General features: G+C 41.4%; 1 protein-coding gene across 3 annotated transcripts in view; it reads left to right on the plus strand.

The window, feature by feature from the left end:
• The window catches only part of LOC138922299 (proline-rich protein HaeIII subfamily 1-like), a 63,917-nt gene that overhangs the window by 20,753 nt on the left and 24,578 nt on the right, over nucleotides 1-18,586 (plus strand). Inside the window, exon 2 of one of the 3 annotated variants that reach the window (XR_011435367.1) lies at nucleotides 14,909-15,154. The exons of the other annotated variants lie outside the window; for them this stretch is intronic. The gene's annotated coding sequence lies outside the window, so the exon portion shown is untranslated. Of the gene's footprint in view, nucleotides 1-14,908; nucleotides 15,155-18,586 lie in introns of those variants that run through there. 3 annotated transcript variants of the gene reach the window in all.

Consider the following 18,586-nt stretch of genomic DNA (forward strand, 5'->3'; position numbering starts at 1 on the left):
TTGTAGACTATGCTGATGAGGTGCTGCAGATATTACATAGATACACAGACACATAGAAATGGTCTGTATTTTCAAAACGTATATCCCTTTAATATGCCAACAGGAGTCAGTTGGAAGATATGTATGTGGCCTGTCTCCCTCCCCCTCATCCCCCTCCAAAGCTTGTAAGCTCCTTAGAAGCAGGGAACAGATCTCTTTTTGTTTACCAGTCACTTGCTTGGTGCTTGGCATACACAAGGCTCTCCATAAATATTTGAGAATAAAAGAATATCATATGTGCATCTTGTTAACTGGTTTTGGAAATTACCAGACTATTAGAAACATCTTTCCACATTAACACAGCTATGTAATCATCATAGTATTCCACTATAGTCATGCCTTGCTTAACAATGGGGATACGTTCTGAGAAATGTGTAAGTGATTTTATCATTGTGCAAACATCATAAAGTGTACTTTCACAAACCTAGATGGTCGAGCTGTTGACACGAATAATCAATAGTCATTCTACAGCGGGGAGTTTTATTCGAGCCAAGCTGAGGACTGCAGCCTGGGAGTGCAGCCTTCGTAAGTGCTGTGAAGAAGAGTGATTTTTCAGCACCATTATATACCATTTCCAAACAGACATACATCAAGTGTGACAGGGGTACATTCTTTCAAGGGTTCAAGGAGATACTTTGTTATAGATGAGTACATACACAGTGGGTCAGCATGACCCCAGTGTCATGGGAAAGGACACTTACCTTCAAAAAGTACTGGTGTCATAAGAAGAGAGGCATTGGTTCTTACCTTCAAAGAGTACATTCTGGGGCCGGCTCTGTGGCTGAGTGGCTAAGTTCGCGCACTCTGCTGCCGCGGCCCAGGGTTCGGATTCTGGGTGCAGACATGGCACCGCTCATCAGGCCACGTTGAGGCGGCTTCCCACATCCCACAACTAGAAGCGCCTGCAACTAAGATATACAACTGTGTGCGGGGTGGGGGGTGGGGGGGGGGGTTGGAGAGATAACGCAGAAAAAGAAATATTGAAAAAAAAAGAGTACATTCTTTATTTTGGGACAATATACAACGAACATTTGACAGGCTGTAAGTCAGGCTTCTTTGGTTTAAATAAAATTTAGTCCAAATCGCATTTAATCCAGAACGGCTTCCCCATACACCTCAATATATAAAATTTTCTTCTATCATAGCCTCCTACACATGTAGGCTCTGTGGTACTAATCTCATGGGATGGCCATCATCTACGTGATCTACTGTTGACTGAAACGTCCTTAGATGGCGCATGACCATATATGGATGTGCTGCAGCAGCTACGTCTGTAACCCATCCTGCGTTGTTGGAGATTAGGCTGTTTCCAATTTTTTCTATTATAAAGAGTTCCATGGTGAATATTCCTAAATATGTGTTTTGTTCAGTTGTCTCCTTAAGATAAGTTCTGTAAAGAGTCATTGATAGCTCAAAGAAGATATGTATTTTAAGGCTTTTGATATATTGCAAATAACCCTCTAGAAAGTTTGTATAGATTTATATTCCAGCCGGTACTGTTGAGAATGCTCATTTTGCCACACTTTCCCCAATGCTCAACTTTCAGTTTTTTAGAATAAGACTAAATTCAGAGTTAAAAAGATTTGTTTTTTGTTTTTACGATTTGCACCTTTGTTTTTCTTCTTCTTCTCCCCAAAGCTCCCCAGTGCATAGCTGTGTATTGTACTTGTAGGCCTTCCTGGTTGTGCTCTGTGGGATGCTGCCTCAGCATGGCCTGATGAGCGGTGCCATGGCTCTGCCTGCAGCCAGGATCCGAACTGGCAAAAGCTGGGGCTGCTGAAGCCGAGTGTGTAAACTTAACCACTTGGCCACAGGGCTGGCCTCTTTTTTTGTGTGTGTGGTATTTTTAAGGATTCTTCCTGGAGTATGGTGGGGTGGGGATCATCGTCTGACTAATTTGCTAATAACCCTCCAAGTTTTCCGTATTGAAATTATCCAGTTTTTGGTTTGCCTCGATGAGAGAGCAGAATAAACCTCAATAAGGTAGGGGTTAACAGGAATCATTATCCTCTCTGAAGTTATAGTTGGTCATATCTGTGGGCCTTAGCCAATAGGAAACTTCTTGAGAGTGGGATACATTTCTAATTCATATCGTTCAGAAAAATCAACTACAGGTGAATTAAAGGCTTAAATACAGAAGGCAAAACTATGAAATTTTTGGAAGACAATGTAGGACAGTAATTGTGTGAGTCTAATACAAGGAAGAGCTTCTTAAACAGATCACAGAAGGTGTAGACCATAAAGGAAAAGATTGACCGCTTTGACAGCATTAATTTGACAGCTTGTGTTTATGAAAAGAAACCATCAAGAAAGTGAGCAGACAAGTCACAAGTGAGAATAGATATTTTCAGTACATATTATTGAGAAAGGATTGTATCTAGAAAGGTAAACAGTGACAAATCAGTAAGAACAATAGAAAAATGGGCCTATGACCCAAGTAGGCATCTCACAGAAGAGGAAACCTGCATGCAGAGATTCTCGACTTCATTAGCAATTAGGGAAAGGCAGTTTAGGACCAACGTGGTGTATAGTTTCATAACATTGGGTTGGCAACAGTGTAAAAATCTGACAATGTCTGCTGTTTAGGAAGGTTGGAAATAACTGGAATGCTTACACACAACTGGTGGGATTGTAAATTGGTACCATAACTTTGGGATTACCTAGTAAAGTTAAAGATGGATGTACACTTTGACCCAGTGATTCTACTCCTGGGTCTTTATCCTGGAGCAGTGCTTCTAAATTGTGTTTTCAGCATCTCACAGGAACTTATTATAAATGCAAAATTTGGGGCTCCACCCTAGACCTATTGAATCAGAAGCTTTGGGGATGAGCCAGCTTTCAGTCTTAACAAGCCGTTCAGGTGGTTTAATGCATGCTAAAATTGGCAAACTGCTGCCCCAGAGAAACGCATGTATGTGAGTGCCTGAGGACATGACAAGAATGCTCACAGTTGCACTGTTTGTAAAAGGCAAAAACTGGAAGCAGTGTCCATCCGAGGAGAATGGATAAATTGTATTCCTATAGGAGTGCAACTGAATGGATTTTAGCCACCTGCACCACTGAGGATTATTGTCAGGAATATCATATTGAGGAAAAAAAGCTACTTCCAGAAGAATGCACATAGTATTTTTCCTTTTTTAAAGTTTTGAAACATGTGAAGCAAAAGTCCATACTGTTAGGAATACAGATATGGCAAAGTAATAAAGCAGATTAATTACAAACACATTCAAATTAGTGGGTAGCTCTATTAGAAGAGAGAAGGTGATAGGGATCCCGAAACGGAACTGAAAGATAGGAATTTAATTTTTTTTTTTTTTTTTTGGTGGGGAAGACTCGTCTTGAGCTAACATCTGTTGCCTGTCTCCCTCTGTTTTGTGTGTGGGATGCCTCCACAGCATGGCTGATGAGTGGAGTAGGTTTGTATCTGGGATGCGAAGCTGTGAACCCAGGCTCCTGAAGCTGAGTGTGCAGAATTTTAACTGCTTGGTCATGGGGCTGGCCCCCTGAATTTAATTTTCTTAAACTGTGATCTGTACTCAGGGTTTTCTTATGTTATGCTTAGTGCCTCGCACATATTCAAATTATTTTTTGTACCTGCCAAATTTTTAAAAAACATACACTTATGTCTTTTCTTTTTGCGAAGTCTGTCTACACAGGGACTATTCAGTTTGTATGAAAAAGATCTGGTGGGGGTGATGGTGGAGAAGATATGTTCTGGCAGCATTATGGTCTGAAAGTACTTTCAGCAGTAGGGATATCAAACAGAAGATTGTTTTTGATGATGATGATGGTTAATACTTGCTGAGCACTTGCCAGGTGCCAAACACTGGTCTAAGGACATTACGTACTGAGTTTATCCTCAGTTAACTGAGGATTGAGCCTCACAGTGAGCATTTGGGGGTTGGTACCACGACTCCTGTTTCCTAGGGGAGGAAAGGTGTGTGTGGATACAGAGGTGAAAACGGTAGAGGCTGGCTGACTCCTAACACTCTGTCAGACCTGGTCAGAGGGAGAGGACAGCCAGACAAGTCTGTTATGCCTGAGAGTGTTGGAGTTTCGAGACAAAAAGGAAAAGTCAAAATAGGAATGGGAGTGTGGAAGACTGTGGAGAGGGAAGGCTGTATATACCCGCATTTTTGAAGTTGCTTTCTTTATCTTAGTAGGTTTGTTTCTAAACCAGCGTATATGAGTGTCATTCTAGCAGATGCTGAGTCCCTAAAGCAGAAAAGTAATTGCATTTTGTTTTTAGTTTTAAGGATTGCATCTTCCAGTTCATTAGAAATTGGTAAGATCACACCATAGGATTTGGGAAATCTTACTTCTTTGCTTAGGCAGTTTGGTTGCTAAAAAGGGCACTTTTGGGGACTCTCCCTTTGCCTATTGTTTTCTAGCCTTTGATAATTGTTTTTGTATCATGATTATCTCATATTATGAGGACTATTTCTTAGATACACATTGGTTATATTGTAAACTTTATTTTAAGCCACCGTAGTATGACAGTCACTCCTTAAAATTAACAAATACAGAAAAAATTAAAAGATGTTCCAGAAGCCATAAGTCAAATGATATGAAACCAAATAGCACTACTGTTTTTGTTTGGTATTCAATTCAGAGTGCTCAAATTGTCTAAACCACATGAACTGTCAAGCATTTGTAATTGTGTAATGTCATGCTTTCCAGCAGAGTCAGCCCCTTACTAAGCTGACAGCCAGGAGAGTCCTTCCATAGCAGGGATGTCTGCATTTGAGACACATGTAGTGCTTGTTGGAGATCCGAACATAGGCTTCTTAAAACAAATTTTAAGTACTTCAGCTCTTCTAGTTTCAGATGCATTTTGCTGAAGCTGGATAATCTCAGTCTTAATTGCCAGTGCTTTTCAATGTGTTTCATGTTCCTATTTCTCTTTTATTTTCTCTTATATGCTTTTCCCCCCTTTAAACAAAAACACAAAAAGTTTTAAATAAAAGCAAGTAAGGTAATAGGAAGCCTAATAGGAAAAAGATATTTATTGTTTGATGCATTTGGAATAATAGCAGTGTAATCATCAAATGTAGCCAAAGCCCAGCATGCTTGTCAGTTACTAAGGATAATGGAAACTTTGTGTTTTAAACCTAGAGCAAGCAACAAACCACTTCTTTCAAAGTGTGTAATTCACTTGTGATTTCTGCTGATCGTGGATTCCGGACCAGAATTTGATGCGTATTATTGGATCAATTATTCTAGAATGAGAAATCACAGTTATAGAAGTTCATATAACTATAAAACCATTAGAATTTAAACTAAGGTGGTAATCTACTTTTACAAATAGCTTAGACAATTTAGATCATTCGAGGAGAGGTAGTAGGAATTATAGTCTTTCAAAAAATGAGACCAAATGGTTTTCATTAAGAATCTTCAGGGTCTGTAATCTGGTTTTCCATATGGGTGGTGTTTAACACCCTAGGATTTCAGGGTGGGAGGTGGAGGCAGTGTTTGCTAAAAGTGACATTCCTCAGAGTCATTTTGCATGACAGATTGTTGACATCCCTATTGAGTGCACTTTGTTTACTCTCCTTCCTGATTCACCTTTCTTCTCCTTTTTTCCCCTCTTCTCCACACTTCAGCTCTCTGTCTAGTAAATATATGTTAGGTTTATATTATTTCTTTTGAAGTTAGAAGGGACTTTACTCCATGGGGTCCCAAATCTGGCTCATCAGAATCACTCAGGGAGCTCTCTGAAACTACAGATCCTTGTCCTTACCCCAGACTCTGTTAATCAGGATCTCTCCATGGGTGGGACCAAGGGATTCATGTTTGGCTGATTAGCTAAACTGATAAATGATTGGTATTGTCTGTGGTTCCCTTGTGTTACAGACGTGGAGGTAGTAAGTCCAGGCATGCTCTTCCAGGGACAGTTGCATTTCTCAGAAAAGGTTGTCGAAGGTCTCGAAAAGCCTTCATTAATGGTAGAGTGACAAGCGATATGATAATTTTTGGCCATTGGTATGTGGCAGAGATGGCTAGCTGTCCATCTAAATCAGTTCTGTCCTTCCATAAGATACAGTTCTACAGCTCCAGGTTTCACTTTTCATATTCCCTTGCGGCGAAGCAGGTATGAGTGGAAGTGGTAGATGCCCCTGTCCGGGAGGGGGAAATTTCCCCCTTATTCCTCTTGAGTTCTTGTGGCTGGCCTCATAGTAAAATGAACACAAGACAGATTAAAGAGAAAACTCGAATGTAATGCGTACACGTGGGAGATCATAAAATTAACGCTCAGAAGTGACCAAAGCAGGCAGCTTTTATACTTTTTACACACAGAAACACTAAATTTGTGAGGATTTGACAGGACAAAGATACTTAGGTTTGGGTGCTTCATTAGTAAGCAATCTAAGCAGAGTTTGGACTTGTGGTGGTAAATTAGTAAAAAAGTAACAAGGTGTGTTTATACAGGCCTCTCCGCCCTGAATTCCACCCCCTCCCAGCCCCACCCTTTTTGCTTGAGGAAGATTGTTCCTGAGCTATCATCTGTGCCAACCTTCCTCTGTTTTATGTGGGATGACGCTGCAGTGTGGCTTGATGAGCGGTGCTAGGTCCGCCCCGGGATCCGGACCTGCAAACCCTGGGCCGCCGAAGCAGAGCACGCCAACTTAACCCTTATGCCGTTGGGTCAGCCTCGTGAGGAAGCTGTTTTTCACATGGGAGATTCGTTTGCTGCTTTCAGGGGGAAATGGAAAGGGTCAAAGTGCAATTTTTGCATCAGCTGCTTCTCAAATAACTAAGTCAAAATAATCAGCGTGCCATTGTAGCATATTTTGGGGGCAGTCTGCCCTGGGTCCCAACACTGCTTTTGAGTCAAGATTGCAAGACTACTGTTAGTTATGTCTGACCAGATACTGAAAGTCAAAGGTCAGCAGATGGAAGCAGAGCTGGTTGGGACATGGAGAATTGTCTCAGAGCACGTCTCGATGATACTTCATCAAGAGTCTGCTGCTTCCAGGCTTGCTTTCTTCAGTCAGCTGAATGCAGGGAACGAGGAAGCTCCAGGGCAGAGCTGCAAGATGGAAGGAGCCAGGATCCCTGAGTCGGCCTGCAACAGACCGCCTGCTGACCAGGAACACCTGCCGTGGAAGTTTACCAGAGCGAGAGAGAGACTTCTGTTGTGCTTTGGCCAGTTGTAAGTGCACGTTTTATACCAGTATGGTATTAGGGCATTATCTTCTTGTTAGATGGATTCTAGCCACTGTATCCAAATCTCAAAGGAAAGGCAGGTTCTGAGTATGTAGAAAATTAGTATTCTGCAGTTTTCCTTCTCCACGTGTATAATTCTGTTATCTGTTCCTCAGAATGTAGACGTGTGATGTGACAGAGTTGGGACGTTTTATTAGGCTGCAGTACTTTCTTAGAGGTGTAATCTGAAGGAGGCTACTACTCATGTGAAAACTGGTGATTGAGGATTTGTGATGCCAACTGTGAAGGTTGCCAGCAGTGGAGGAGAGACTGATCTTCAGAGCACTCTCGTTTAATAATGATCTTAGGGCTAAGAATTATTAGTTTTTATTGATTTCCTAGAATTTACATAATTGAAAAATTAGCAAATGTATAAGGTATGTATGATGTGGCATTTTCCAAACTTAAGTCATTTCCCTACTCCTTCATTGTTTTTGCTGTGTTTTATACCACAGCATTTTATCTCACTCTTGTTTTTTGTTTGTTGTTCTGTTTGTTTGGTAACGTCTGTTGCCAAGCTTCCTTTTTTTGCTTGAGGAAGATTCTCCCTGAGCTAACATCTGTGCCAGTCTTCCTCTATTTTGCATGTGGGATGCTGCCACAGCATGGCCGATGAGTGGTGTAGGTCTGCACCTGGGACCCGAACCCACCAACCTGGGCCACTGAAGTGGAGTGTGCCGAACTTAACCACTACACCACAGGGCCGGCCCCTTTCTCACTTTTTTCTTTTTAAACTTAGCATTGTCATAAGAAGTAATACATGTGGAGTCATAGGTTGGTGTGTTATTTTTTCCTAATATCTATTTGAATAATACATACTTATTTAAAAATCCCAACATGTGGTAGATAACTTTATTTTAAACGCCACTAGTGATATTTCTATCATACCTGGGAAATGCTGTTCACATAATGAATATTATTTTTTAGGATCTTCAGTGCTTAATCCATAAAATTCTAATAGAAATAGATGCAGTCACAGGAACTAGCGGACGTACTGTGTCTAACAGGGCTTTGGTTACAGCTTTTTCCTATCACAGATTAGTATTCTATTTGATTAATATCTACATTTGTTTGTGACTGAGGGACAACGAAAACAGTGTATTTAAATAATTTTTGAACAGTGTTAAGCAGGATGTGCTTCTAAAGTTAGTGAGGAATGGGCCTAAGGAAGTGCTAATGACCGTGACATTAAGATACAAAAATCTTGGAAAATACTGATACTTGTGGTAGAGAAAGAATTTGATAATCCCGTGATCCGAGGGTGAAGAAGATAATGAGGCTTGACCGGCCCCGGGGAAGCGTTGTTAGATTAGTGACTTAAATTTCAGGTATTGAGGAAAGAATTCCAGTAGGGAAGTTTTTCGCATTTTCCTCTTCTTCTCCTTTTATTTGCCCATATCTTTTTGTTCACTTGAGAGTATGTAAGATGTTGTCCTGGGGACATTTCCTATCAGTGTCAGCAGGAAAGAGTACTTTGTTGGAGGGGTGCCCTGGCGATCCTTGGTAGCTGAGGAAGTACCCACGTGCTGCTTCTCTCCCCTCTCAAATGGTTTTAAAGTTCTAGAATTTGCCTAAACCATTGGATTTATATATAATTTAAATGTTAACTTCTTCCGTCATTTTGGTAAGTTTGTCCCTTGGTGTATAAATTAATACTTTAAATTTGTTCTAAAACATCTGTGTTTAAAGTTGAAAAGCAAGTTGCTTATTTCAGGTGTTCCAGAACTTTGTAGATGAGTCTTATACACTATAGACAGTGAGCACATTGAAACTTAGTCTTTTTGGTTTTCCTTTTGAAGAGTCTAACTTCATATATAGTCCTGTTTTCGCTCCTGACTTCCTTTACCCATTTTTTATGATTTGAATCATTAACACCCTATACCAGCAGGCAGGATAGTAAAAGCAGGCAAGGTAAATAAAGGAAAAGTGATAGAACTTCAGATGAGTTAATTTTGTAATTTGTGTTAGATCAGTTAAAACAGGAGTATGTTAAAATAGTCAAAGAACAATCGTTTAAACTTTGGAGATTTTTTGCCCTTTTCTCACTTAGAACAATTAATTGACAGTGAGATGTGAGAGACACTGACAGAGCTTTAGTGAAAAGCAGCAAAATGGAATTCAGAAGGAGAATTTAGAGGGAAAACTTGAAAATGGAAATGCAGTTTTGCTAGGTGAAAACTAAGGAAAAGGGGATCAGGAAAGTTACAGAAAAATGATAGCATTCTCGAATGAATGGCATAACGTTTATAGAGAGAACCTGCTGAGATGGTGAAAGAGTCTAGAGATGTGTGTGATTGCAAACCTCCCCCCTTTTTGAGCGAATAGACCGTTCAAACTAAATTAAGAAAAGGATATAAAGTCTGTTGTTTGTTTTAATATTTCATGACTGATTTTATAGATGAAATTATATTTTACAATAAATAGGAAGAAGAATTTATGTAGCCTGTTCTATTTGATGTGAAACAGCAAATCCCGTCTCTCTGTAGCTGTGAAGAAAATTCGTTATAATGTCTTTAGTTGTAAGAGATGGTTTCATTGTGATTAGTTACATTGATGATAAAACAACCTTTTCAAATGGCATACGACACGAATGATCGTGTGTGTCTGCTTTTAATGGCATTGAAATTTTTCATTTTCTGTTTTACTCATAGAATTTTCCTTTTTTTATGCTGTTTTCCTGTTCCAATAAGAATTTTCTTCCTTTTGAGAAAAATCAAAACAATTAGATGGAAATATTAACAAAGCATTAATTTTAAAAATACATTTTGAAAGGAGATATATTGGATTTTAACTTTTTGTGTAAAATCTTTCCTACTACACAAGATAGCTTTGTCAGAGGTGGTTAAGATCGCCATAAAATTGACTTTATTACTGGATCAATTTAATGTATTTGGAAAATAGTACTTGAAGTGTAGGAACATTTTAATAAAAGAAACAGCCAAGTAAGAAAACTGGGCTAATGTTACAGTTTATTTTTGTCCCATGACTTGTCACGTTATGTTGCTGTTACTACATCCTCACGAGTAGTGTTGGGAAGGGGAGACTCTTTGATAATGAAAGGGGTGAGGTCTGTTTATTCTGTTACAGTCACCATGGCTTGATCCCTATTAGTATGGCTTTTTAATGATTGTTTTAGCTCTAACTTAAGCGCTAAACAAATATTCTAATTTTTAACTTGCAGGCAGAATCAAATTAGGTATTTGAAACAGAACATGGGTATCCCCTGGAATAGGAACAGTATTCTCTTCTGACTTGAGTGCGAATTTTTTTCTCTCTGTCGATAGTTTTATTTACTCTGACCATTTGGGCTTAAGAGCACATAGTTCTAGCTTGTCTTGGGTTTGTCCTTGGACTCTGGCTGGGGAAGGTTATTTTTAGAAGTAGGCTAGACATGGCATGTGAGATGCTTTGGAGGTGGAACTTAATCAGATGTGAGTCCTGTGACCAGAGGCCCCTACATCTCCGAAGTTTGAATGCCTCCTGCTAGGTGAGGGTGAGGAAGTTTTGTATTCTGTGTGGCCAAAAGGATTGTGACTCATTCAGCCCCAGTGGCATGTGGCTGTATAGGTGTTTACTGCATGGGCTGCCCCATCAGGTTTGGGGAAGAGTAGAAATAGAGGTTGCTAACATTTCTGAGCTTAGCTGGACAGGAACTCATGGCTACTGTTATCTTTGAGGCAAGTTGTTTGCTATAAATGATTCTAGGGGCCAATAAGAATGAATGCCTTCATCCAAAATGAGGTTTTTCAGGAAACATGAAGACATTTCTTTTATTCCATACAAATCTAAATTTGAAACTCTCTACCTCATGTCTTTGTTAGTTAGCTCTTTAATAATTCTTGATTTTAGTATCCCAGTTTTTCATTGTAAGCCGTGTCAAGTCTGGTTTTGGTAGTGGGAGAGGCATAAATGTAAATGTCAGTTTATTAAGTTTTGAAATCTTTCAGAAGTTTGATGGGAATTCTTCTCTTCAACCAGTATACTTCGTGGACCTCCTCCCGTGTACCTTAATACTATTGTGATAGTATAGAACATTCTTGTTAAAGGTTGGAGGGTATAGGAAAGGAAATCTATGTAAAATATATACAAACGAGGGGTGAACTTGAGCCCTATCTACTCTTGCCAAGGTGCAAAGGAGAGAGAGGGCATTATATTAGTTATCTACCGATGTGTAACAAATTATGTCAGAACTTAGTGGCTTAAAGCAAATAAGCATTTATTATCCCCCAGTTTCTGTGGGTCAGGGTGTGGAGTAGGCTCATTACCCAGTTGGTCGTGGCTGCAGTCAGGATTTTGTAGGGGCTGCAATCATCTGAAGGCTTGCCTGGGGCTGGAGGAGCTGCTCTCCAGGCAGCTCACTCCCATGGCTGTTGGCAGGAGGCCCCAGTTCCTCTTTGGCTCTTGGTAGGAGGCTTCAGTTCCTTGCCCCCTGGGCCTCCATGTGCACAGGCTGCAGAAGTGTTCTTGCGACAGGTCCCCCACTTCCCTGGGCGGAGTGATCAAGAGAGGGGGCAAGCAGGATACCGGCACCTCTGTGACTGTGTCTCCAGAGCCGAAAACCCTCACTGCCACTGTTTTCTGTCCCTTGCAAGCACTTGGTCACCAAGGCCAGCCCACACCAAGGGGAGGGAATTAGGCTCCACCTTTTGAAGGGAGTGTCAGAGAATTTGTGGACTCATTCTGAATCGCCACAGGCATTTTCCTAGTGGGGGAAGGTAGAGTTAACAGACTTACCCTTAGGAATGCAATGCAGCCTGTCCCTGGCACGTTGAGGAGGTGGGTTTGGCTGGACCCGAGTGTTCAGGAGCTGATCCCATTGTGAATAAACAACTATGTTACACATCCATTTGTGGTAAAATTGCTTCTGATGTTACCAATAAATGGTTTTTAGGGTGTTAAATTTTACTCTTTTGTCATGGAAGAAGTTATTCAACTTGTGACTGTTAGCATTTTCATAGAAGAGTGATTTTTTTCTTTGTAGGATCAGATACTTTATTTTGTGGTCTCTGTTACAAAGTGATGTTTCTGATGGGAGAGTGTGGTGAGAGGAGGATTACATAAAGCACAGCTCCCTTTGGTTCCCCTTAGGTTATGCACATGGTGTTTTGTAACGACAACGAATACTACAGTTTTCTCCTGAACAGACTATATATGGACTTGGTGGTACTTTATTAAATCAGGTAATCGTATAAGACATATACTTTCGATAAAAGGTCCAATTGAAAATGGTAGATTAAGAAAGAGATCTGAGCAGTCCGCTAATTTCCGTTTATTCCTGTCTTGCTCAGCTCGCAATAGGCTTGTAGGAAGTCTTACGTGTCCTACCTTGCCCTTCCAGGAGGAGACTGTGCTGTAGGATCTCCACAACTTCTGGAGTTCGTCCTTTTTTGACCTCCTCAAAGGGAAAGGGCAAAAGAGCATTGGGAGCTTTTATAAATGCACGTGTGTGCACGCCAGCCATGCTGCACACTATCCCCTGTTGTGACTTTACCATGGGCCTGGTGCCAACACGTGCTAACTGCACACTGCTTGCACCACTAATTTGGGTAAGTCTAGGAGGGGTGAAGGGTGAGATGGCGTGGGACGGAGGCAGGGAGAAGGTGGTTTCCTGTGTGGGTGGCCTTGTACCAGTGAGAGAGGATGTCTGTGAGTGTGAGTGTGTGTGTGTGTGTGTGTGTGTGAGTGAGTGAGAGAGGGTGTGAGAAAGAGACAGAAAGCAAGCTCAAGCTGCCTTAATGTCTACTGGTTAGAAAAGAGAGAAGAGATGAAAAGAGAAGTGAAGACTGGAACAAAATAAGTGAAAACTGGAACAAAAAGGAGGGAAATGAGGGGAGAGACTTCATGTGTGCTGCCCATAGTCAAGATAGCATGTGAAGTGGTTGAGAACTGTTAACGTTTCCTGGAATAATTTCTTTAAAATGCTGAAAGAAACTTCCTGTGAGAAGCGGCCACCAGGTGTCATCAGAGGGCTGCTATTGATTTGTTTTGTTCTTGTTCTTAAAGAGTATTGGAGTGTTTCGATTTCTTTCTTGCAAGTGTGTTTTTTTTTTCTTCTTTTTAAACCACAGCAGAGACTGTTTCAGTCAGAGCGGGGACTTTCTTTTGGGAGTTTCTTGCTGGGCTAATAATTTTTTATGGGTAACACTGAAGATCAAGTTACAGGTAACTTTTTAGTCAAGGAACAGCTAGTTGAGAATTTGGATAAGAGTTGATAGTCTAAGTGGAATTGCATATTTGAAAATCTTTGTGGAGTTGGATGTTGTTGAATTTGCATAGGCAGCATGTGCTTTAAGATTTGGGAATAACATATCTCATTATTGTAGTCTGAACACCTGCTATCTCTTGTGAGTCTTGAAACCTGACTATGGGAAGAAATTCGAGGCTCATTTTCTTTCTCCAGTGGAACAAGTCCCAGTTCTTTCAGAGAGGACAGAGATGATGCCTTTCTTAAGGGCCAACAGTGAATCCCCTGCTTGTTCTGTTGTTTGCTTTGTTCTTGAGGGAATTAACGATGCTTTCTGGTACACAGTAGGCTTGCAATAAGTGTTTGTTGAATGAGTAAACGAAATCTGTCTCCAGAAAAATGAGCCCTTAAACTGTCCGTCCCAATTGGGTGATTTTTGAATTCTTCTTTAAGAAAGACCCCATCCCCTGTCTCCGTTGGTTACAAGGTACTTGTTCGAATAAGCTTTCTGATGAAGATTTTTCCTTTTAATTTATATTTGCATAAATTTCCTCATTTCTGTTTCATCTTCTGTAGATCACTATAAGATACTTTTCTAGATCACTTTAAGATACTTATTAAATCACCTTGCACTCCCGCTTACTGACATCATTCTAGTTCTGGGCTTTATCAGTTAAACTATTAGAATGTACTTTTTCTGTCTCGAGGCTTTCTCGACCTATACTATGTCCTGTGTACTGAAAAATTAACCTTCCTTAAGCGGTGCTGTGTTTTGGTGACTCCCCACTGACGCTACTGGATAAATCCCAGCTTTGAAGTCAGAGCCTTCTGTGGTCTGGTCCGGGCTGGTCATTTGCCTTTGTTTTAAGTTGCTGTGCAGTAGACAGCCAGTGCTGTCGCTGTCTGGACTGCTCACGGCCTTGCACACTCACTGTGTGTGTTTTTGGCTTTGCCTAATCCCTTCCTTCTACTTGAGATGTTTAACTCTTCCTATCTGCTTCTTCAACAGAAGACAAAAACGGTTTTAGTTTCTTCAAGGTTTAGCTGAAATAACATTTCTACTATTTTAGCCAGCTATTCTACTTGGGAGTAGGATCTCTTGCTCATTATACTGCTATAGATCTTGGTGTGTATCACACACGTGATCCTATTTGGCCTTGTGTGAGTTCCTTTGCGTATATGTCACATGGCTTCTAATAGAATATGAGGGCAAAGAATGGGTTCATATCAGTGTCCTTCCTTTCGTATGCTAGGCACTCAATATATATTTGTTGAATGTTTGTTCTTTCTTGCTATAATGAGATGATGAATTGACGACCTCAGATGTGTATGGATGAGATTTGTGCACCATACAGCTTTGCGAAATGTGAAATTGCCCTATAGATGAAGCGCAATCTGTTCTTTTGTGTATTTTACTAAAGAATGTCAACTGAATTCCTGGGGAAGGGGAAATGCTGATATGTCCTCCCCTGTCTTCAGGACACAGATGGCCCAGACGTGTTTGTGGCTCAGTGAAGGTGAGGGAGCTGCTGAGCTGCCAGTCCACAAAGATTGATGAAATCTGAGAACTTCAGAGGAAAGAGCTGGCGTGGCACCAAGGCCATTAGCATATGGAATCCTTATCAAGTGTATCTCGGCTTACTTGCACATTGAATTTTCAGTTAGACTTCTTTTAGTTTACTTAATTACCTGCTTATAACAATTCAAATAAATCCTGAGAAGTTATGTTTTGTGTAGCTAGGGAGCTGACTTCATGTAGATTAACACTGGAGTCCAAAATCGGAGAGAAGGGAAGAGTCTCACGTATAAACTTCACATTGTGTCTTTGTACTCAGTTCACTTTGGGTTCTGTCTAATGGAATGCAGTGCCTTAAAACGTTACATGGTTGTGTTTTCAACTAGTTTTATCTTCTGTAGTATATTTATTTTCTAGAAGGATATATTTTAAATGTTTTGGCACCGATAAAATGTAGAGAAATGTAAATATAATGGCAATTAGACAGTTTCATTTTTAAGATTAGTAATTTCTCTTTCAGTGAAGAGAAGGTGAGTCAGGTATGGTAATTTTTCTATTTAAAATGGGGTACTAGCATTATAGCATATGCATATATATTTTTCTTTAAAATCAATGAGTATTCAGTATTGGTACTAAATTTAAACCTGGTTGTTCTTTAACATTTTCTAAAATTGATCTTCCCTTAATGGGCTTTCCGTAGATAGGACATAAGTTGAGCCTCATGTTCAGTGATTTCTCTCCTATTTCGGAGCCCAGTTAATCTTCACTATGGCCATCACTCCGTCACTTAATCCACTTCATGTACTTACACTCTCAGCGATATCCTAGATTCAGTGTTCAAAGCCTAAAGTTCAGCCAAGTTCCCTCATTAGAATTCCCACCTTTGGTTAGTCTCGTCATAGAATTTTGAGAGAAAAGACCCGAAGCTCACTCTTCTACATGAACCTCATAAGAGTTAGCATTTCCTAGCTTAGAATGGAACCAGGGACACGGTATGAATGTCAGAGCCTTAGGACTTCTCCCCTCCTCACGCCTGAATTGTTGTAAGTCATTCTAGTTCTTCCACGTGGGATGCTGCCACAGAATGGCTTGATGAGCAGCGTGCAGGTCTGCGCCCAGGATCGGAACCGGTGAACCCTGAGTCACCGGAGCGGAGCACGTGAACTTAACCAATCGGCCATGGGGCTGGCCAGCTAATTTTGTATGTAAACTTAATTCTCGGTCAAGATGTCCTGGATGCTCTTGGTATTTTTAATCTCACATTGTTCATTTTCACTCTTAACTTCAGTCTACAGAATATGTCAAAATGGGGGCCCACAGAGAAGCTTTCTACACTGAAGTTTTTTTTCTTGGACTGATTCTTCAGGCCTAGAAGCTCTCTTTATTGGGCAAGTGACAGGGTAGCAAGTTCCTCCCCGGCTCTCAGTATCAAGAAGGGTTTGATTATAAAAGAGAGCTTCTCTAAACCTGTTCAGGAAAATAAATAGTAAAATATAAGTCTATCATTTTCATAGGACTACCTCATTGCCAGAAAGAGTCCTACAATCTTTTCCGTGTTGTCATGTACCTCTACTTAAAGGGCATAAAAGAATATCAGGAATCACTTTGAAGAATTAATCTAGCCCAACACACCCTTATAAAGAAGATTTAATAGTTTATTTAATAGTTTATTTGACCACCTACTCAAAATTTGTTTATCTTCAGTTTTCCTCTAATTCCGCAATTTTGTTACAGTTTTACCTAAGTTTCAAACAGATAATCACAATTTAAATTAAAAACAAACACTTCACAATATAGGAAAAGCCTGACTGAAAGATAAATTGTACATCTCAAGTTAGCACAACAAAATGTGTTTGATAAACTGCCAAATAAATCTTTGAGTTGCCTCCCCGACCCTTGAACTGATTTTTTCTCTTAAGGGCATAATTAAGCTTTCATTCAGAATGCCGTATACCTCACATTGCGATTATTGCTCTTATCAAAATCAACCAGTTGTTCTCCTCAACTTGCCCTGAAATTTTAACTCCTCCGGAAAGCTCTCAGTTGCACACTCTCTACAAACATTCCACCCATCTCTGGTATCCAATGCCCACAGCAACTCAAGGAGGCGTTTGCAATTTTAATACGTTCCAGAAACAGGAGTTGAAAAATGACGAATTCACGATGATGAGAGGAAATTCTGGAGGTTTTTAAAAAAGAAAAGATTCTATCATATTACTGGACTGTAAGAAATATCACTAGCAATCTTTTTTCATACAATCCTAGAGTTCATTAACATTAAACCTTTGATCATGTAAGTAGAGTTGCATGACCCCATTTCATTACTGTTATTAAAAATAATGGTACCTACCCTGTATCTCCCAATCCATGAAGGAAAATCACCTACAAGAGAAAAAATTAATAAACAATGCCCAAATAAACCCACACAGAATTGATACACACTAGCGTTGGTCAATTCTGGATGCCAGAATTTCAGAACACTACCTTCAGCAAATCAAACTCCATAGAGCTCTCTTCAGTGGGAAAAATACTTAATTTCTCTCACTGTAGTTCCGAAGATAATTAATGTGCGGCCTTAGCACTTAAAGAGGTCCCAGTTAGACATTCTTAAGTGCAAATAACATTCTAGGAAAAATAGTTTGTTTCAAGTCAAACCATGCAAGTCTCATGTAAACTGTAGACTTTTTCCATCACAAAAAGGAGCTTCCGGGGTTAAAAAGACATTTGAGCTCCTCGTACACGGTTTTCTAAAAAACAGCACCCTGTGATGTCATAAGTTGCCAATCTTCAAACTTCTTTAATTCAGGACACGAGTGCAAGGTAAGAAAATAAAGTCATTTTCTTGAGGACTTCAGACTTCCCTCACCCACAAACAAGAGAGAAACGAGCAACGGAGCCACCTCGAGTTAGGGTGCCTGGCCGCTAACGCCGGTCCCTACAAGCTGGGGACTCGCTCCGCAATGCAGAGGGCTCGGGGCTGACGGGGGCGGGCGCGCTGATCCTCCGGCCCGGCCGCAGCCCCGGAGCCCTCCCGACACCGACCACCCCACCCCACCCCACCCCACCCCACCCCACCCCACCCAGCCCACCCCGGACCCGGCGGAGGGAACCCACCCACCGGCCGCCAGGCGGTCAGCGACGCCAACCCTGCGCGAAGGGCAGTGGTGAGCAGCGGGCCGAGGGTCCCCTCCGAGCCCCGGCTGCCGCCACTCACCGCAGCAGTGGCCTTCCGGGCGGCGGGGATGATGGCGGGAAGCGGGGCAGACGTGTTATTACCGCACATACACCGGCTCGACCGACAACGCGCGTCGCAGGCGGAAGGGAGAGAGGGCTCCCGGCCCGCCCCACCGGGCGCGCGCTCAGGTGTCGGCGGCCCGGCGGCGCTCTTTCCTGCCGGGCGTCCGGGACACCCTGGGGGAGACGCTCTCAGCCCCAGCGGGACTGCGTGGTCCCTGGAGCCTGGGCTTGCCTTCCGCTCCTGGGGCGCTGTAGTGAAAAGAATGAGCCCCAAAGCCAGTCATCCGCAACCCCACATACTCCTTCGTTTCCTGAAGCTGGGGTGGACTCGTTTGCGCTGGGAGAGGTCGCTCGAGCTTTCGCTGTATTTCCGTTTGGGGCTACACCAGTGTGCAGTTTTGGAG

Source organism: Equus caballus, unplaced genomic scaffold (genome assembly GCF_041296265.1).
Source record: "Equus caballus isolate H_3958 breed thoroughbred unplaced genomic scaffold, TB-T2T haplotype2-0000701, whole genome shotgun sequence".
Classification (NCBI taxonomy): Eukaryota; Metazoa; Chordata; class Mammalia; order Perissodactyla; family Equidae; genus Equus; species Equus caballus.